This window comes from Chelonoidis abingdonii, chromosome 8 (genome assembly GCF_003597395.2).
Source record: "Chelonoidis abingdonii isolate Lonesome George chromosome 8, CheloAbing_2.0, whole genome shotgun sequence".
Classification (NCBI taxonomy): Eukaryota; Metazoa; Chordata; order Testudines; family Testudinidae; genus Chelonoidis; species Chelonoidis abingdonii.
In genome coordinates, this window is record NC_133776.1 from 104155515 (window position 1) to 104160774 (window position 5260).

Below are 5260 nucleotides of genomic sequence, written 5' to 3' on the forward strand. Positions count from 1 at the left end.
TAACTATTGAGCTGGTGCTGGATCTTAAAGAAACACTTGAACTGCTCATGTCTCTTGTGGAGGTTATATAAGGCAGCAATTATACAAGGCAGCTCTTGTCAGCAATTAAAGGGGGGAGCTGTATTTTGGTGTTTGATGACCACAAAAGCCATTTAATTTATTGTGAGCAGAGGCCAGACCTTGAGCTTTGCTTCTGTTATCGGATTAGAGAGAATGTTTCAGTGCCTCACTCCTGAGTGCATGAACTTTCTGAGCCTCTGGTTTCCTGGATTTCCTGTTGACATCACTTCATGCTGGGCTTAAGTGTGACGTGTCTGCTGTAATTTCTAATGGAAGTGCTTGTAGTCTGGAAGCTGAAAGATACAGTTGGATAATGAGTTTTTAGCACAATTCTCTGATTGAAAATGCCTTAATAGTTAGAACCTGAAATGCTGCCTGTAACCCAGGAATGAAGATGGACCTAAAACTGCAGAGTTTTGTTTAGAAAAGAAACTATTTCCTCATTTGTGTTTAATGCTCATCAAAGTGCTTGGTGTGCAGCTAGTGGGTTGCAAGCTGCCCTGTCTGCCCACATCCCTCCTGGGGCAGTTTACTGGCAAAGCTAGGAGTAAATGGGCTGTAAGAGGACGCAGGGGCCACGTTGGCTCAAAGGGTCTGTCTTGCGATGCAACTGACCATAGTGATCTGATGTGTCTAATGGAGGCCTTAAATGTGAGACTACACCTGCTACTTTGGGTCAGTAACACGCTTCCAGGAACAATCAGAAGTACCCTAATGCAGTTACTCCTGCTGTCCATAGAACGCAAAGGTTGTGGGGAAATTGACAATGGAGGAAATTGACCAGGAACTCATCCCTAATCTGAAACTCATTCAAGGTGAGGCTTTAGCTTGAGAGTTCACACAAACCTCCATTGAACAGCTAGAAAAATACCGACTGTGGGAGCTTCTGCATAAGGGGAAAAAATCACGTCCAGCAACGCTGGTCAAAATGATAAAGTGCTACTCCTTGGAGTCACTTATTTCAGCCAATTTTCTGGGTGGTCTCTTCTTCTCTATGCAGTGAAATGAATGTGTCTTTGGCAGAAATGGACGTTCTGTGAGGATATCTGCTGCAGAACATAGTGTTTAGGGGGCTGTCAAGAGCTTTGGTTGGACATTAGTTTTACTAAATCCATATAAATGTTACCTGTCATCTCTTGCCCTACAATGTATTCAAAGTCATAAATTCTCAGCGATCTCCATGTGTCTTCTGGCAGCCTGGAAACTGTTTATTTTAAATAAAGTCAGACCAGTGCTGTTGTGAGTGAAATATTTTCCAGCGTTAGCAGATGCCCTTCCTTCCCTGTGGCCTCCAAAGTCTGTGCAATTTTGTTACCTCTCCTGCTTTTTCCTCTCTTCAGCTGAAATCCTACACACCCAACTGCAGGTTCCTGTCAAAGCTGAATGCTGCCACCTGCTGGACTTGTGGTACGTTTGGCGGCTAGAGGAAACTTCTGAGCATGAAAAATCTTAGTGGCAGCAAAATTGTACAGGGCTAGAGAAAATGTTTAGCTCGCCCCAGTTTTAAATACAAAGGTGATGCATACATTCAATTTTGCAAAAGGAAAGATTCACAAGACACTTCAAAATGCTTTCAATGGTTTCTAAGTTAGATATGTTAAGTCCATCAGTTACCTACTGCATTGAGCTACTAATGTATGCTCTGGTTATCAGTTAACTATCTAACTCAAAAACAAAGTAACTTACATTTTAGAGAATTATTTCACTATTTTATGCTTAGCAAGGCAGAAAGTGGTGTTTTTCCATGCCTGACCCAATACGCCGTGGGCTGTGATGTTTGGGAATATTGTTGGTTATCAGTTCAGTCCACTTTTACATAGGGCTAAATTTTTTCTCTTGCACCATCCAAATTCATGAATCAATGGGAACAAAGGACAAGAACAATGTGGCCTTTAGCTCTTAGGTCTGCCTACTTTTATTTAACTAACCCTTAAACCAAATACATGGTACAGCCCTGTCGCTGACGCATGTACCAACAGGATGACAGCGGAGAACACCCTGATTGACTTGATTACAGCCTATAAGTAGCTACAGAGGGAACAAATGTTTAATACTAGGCTCTTCAATCTAGCAGAGACAGGTCTAACAATGCAATGGCTGGAAGCTAAAGCTAAACAAATTCAAACTGGAAATAAGACACACATTTTTAGCAATGAGAGTAATCACTGAAACAACTTACCAAGATCATGGTGTTTTTTTCCATCCCCGGCAATGTTTAAATCAAGACGGGATGTTTTTCTAAAGGCTCTGCTCTGGGAATTGTTTTGGGAAGTTCTCTGGCCTGTGTTATAGAGGAGGTCAGACTAGATGATCCATGTGATGTGGATGCATGATGATCACAATGAACATAAGAACGGCCAGCCTGGGTCAGGCCAAAGGTCCATCTAGCCCAGTATCCTGTCTTCCGATGATGGCCAGTGCCAGGTGCCCAGGGGGAATGAACAGAACAGGTAATCATCAAGTGATCCATCCCCTGTCCATCCTGTCCGAGCATCTGGGTGTCCCTAGCCTCTAACTGCCCAAACATGGGGTTTCATCCCTGACCATCTTAACTAATAGCCATTGATGGGCCTATCCTTCATGAATTTATCTAGTTCTTTTCTGTTATAATTTTGGCCTTCACAGCATCCCCTGGCAATGAGTGTCACAAGCTGTGTGACAAAATACTTCCTTATGTTTGTTTTTAAACTGATGTCTGTTAATCTCAGTGGGTGACCCCTGGGTCTTGTGTTGTGGGAAGAAGTAAATAACACCTCCTTATTTACTTGCTCCCCACCAGTCATGATTGTATAGACCTCAATCATATCCCCCCTTAGTCGTCTCTTTTCCAAGCTGAACAGGCCCAGTCTTTCTAATCTCTCCTCATACAGCAGCTGTTCCATACCCCTCATTTTGTTGCCCTTCTCTGCACCTTTTCCAATCCTAACTTCATTTTTGGTCCCTTGTGGCCTTAGTTTGTTAAATTGTTCAGATATTCTATCTGCATCACCATTCCCCCTCTGGCAAGTTCATACTGTCTGGGATGAATGGGCTTGTCTTTTTTAGGGTCTGTTTGCAAGTCCACATAATGTCTAGCACTGTCCTACATTCAGTGCACATGGAGAACAATTGATCACCATCCTTTTTATAATGGCCCTTAACATATTTGAGGACTGTTGTCAGTGTCTCCCCCTCAGCCTTCTTTTCTCAAGACTAAACTTGCCCAGTTTTCTTTTAACCTTTCCTCACAAATCAGGTTTTCTAAACCTTTTTAGCATTTTGTTCCTCTCCTCTGGACTCTTCCCAGTTTAGCCACATCTTTGCTACATTGTGGTCCCCAGAACTGGATAGAGTAAACCAGCCGAGGCCTCCCCAGTGCCAAGAAGAGCTGGACAGTTACTTCCCATGACTTACATACAACACAGCCCAGAATGCTATTTTATTTATATATATATTATGATGAGTTTCTTAATCTTCTGGGCATGCTACAGGGTCCATCTCTGCTCGCCAGGGAACTAGGGAATGGTAGGCGAGGGGTTGTGATGGGGGTCATTAAATATCTGCGTATCCATGTTGGTGCCAGGGCAGTGTGATCCATGGGTAATGACTGGAGTCTGTTTATATTTTAAAGGTGGGGGTGGGCACCTTCTGTTCCTTGCAGAAGATAACGGGAGTGAGGAGATACTTTGCCCCCTTCCCAACACCCCAGGAAAGAACAGTGGACCTGCCATGTGAGCAGATTCTATGTTTCTCAGCAGACCTGTTTGCCTTGGTCAGGCTGCACCCCATGGTGAACCACACACACTCAAGGGACTGAGGCCCAGGATTTTGGTTAGGCTAAAATGCCTGCTGAGGGAAAATCACTAATCAGATCCAACACTTTAAACATGTTTTATTTGGTGCAATGACCTCTCATACCACCTCTTTATAAATTAGTAATGCCTCAAACTCCTGTCAAACCACGTTAGTTGCTCTGATGTAAAACTGAAAGCGCTCTGTCACACACGGACCTTTCCCAGTCCGTCTGAAGGCCCAGGCCAGGCTATGTATGGTGCATTCACAGATTGAAGGAGGGGGAATGCATTTAGTAATGGAGTTTAGTCTGGGAAAGTTTAAATTCCACTGTTCACTCTCATTAGTGCCCATAGCCTAGCATTCATTTGGAGGTGCTCTCGGGAGGCCCCAGCCCTGCAAACTCAATGCAGATAATGGCTTGTTTACACTGGGACCTTGGCCACCAATGGAGCTACACCGGGGCAAATCCCTAGTGCAGACAGGCTGCAGTGACATAAAAACCAATGTGCACCAGCACAGGCTTCCTTGGCATCAAACCAGGGTCAGCCTCACCCATGCAAGGCTCTTCACATCAGTGCAGCATGTGTCTGCTCAGGGTTTGCACTGAGGCAGCAACCTTAGTCAGACCAGTGCAAACCCCCCAGCACGCAAGGCGTGGGTCACACTCCTGATGCGAAGTGCACCCCGACCACAATGGGACTCTATGTGTGCGTGCGCCAGACTGGAGCCTTAGCTTGTAAAGTGTTGGGGTTTGGACCCTGTCTTCACACATGTTTGTAAAGTGCTTGGCCTGCCACATAAATCAATCATTCAGAATTCAGCTGGACAAGAACTAAAGCAAACCACCCTAATAAATGCTGACACCTGAAAAGCTCCCTGAGACTGGCCCACATTCCTTTCATCACCCGCGTGCTGGTTCTTCTCCTGGGTCTCAGACTCCCTGCCTTCCCAGGGCCCCCATCCAAGCAAAGGAAGAGAACAAGTGCTGGGCAAAGTCAATGGGGGTGACAGGCTGGGTGCTGCCTTGGGAGCTCAGGGGCTGGCAGGATGCCTAGAGGAGGCCCCAGGAGCCCATCTGAAGGTGGAGGGCCAGACATCCTCTCCTGCACAGGAAGCAGTGTGGGGTGAGGGAGTCACTGCCACAGGAGCAGTGGGGACCAGGCTTGCACCCAGAGCTGGTGGGTCCCCCTGCAATGATGGAGAACCACAGCTCCATGGCTTGCAGCTCCCTTAAAGACAAGCTACCAGGGCCTGTCTGGCCACGGCAGCCCCAGGTCTCCCTGGCTGGGGGGCAGTTATGCAGATCTAGGAGTCACTACCTGGCCAAGAGTTTAGCCCTGAAGTTCTGGTTGTCTCTACCCCAGCCAGTACCTTGACTCCCTGTGTGTATGCAAGGGAATGGTGTAATACCAAGGTAGCCGGCAGA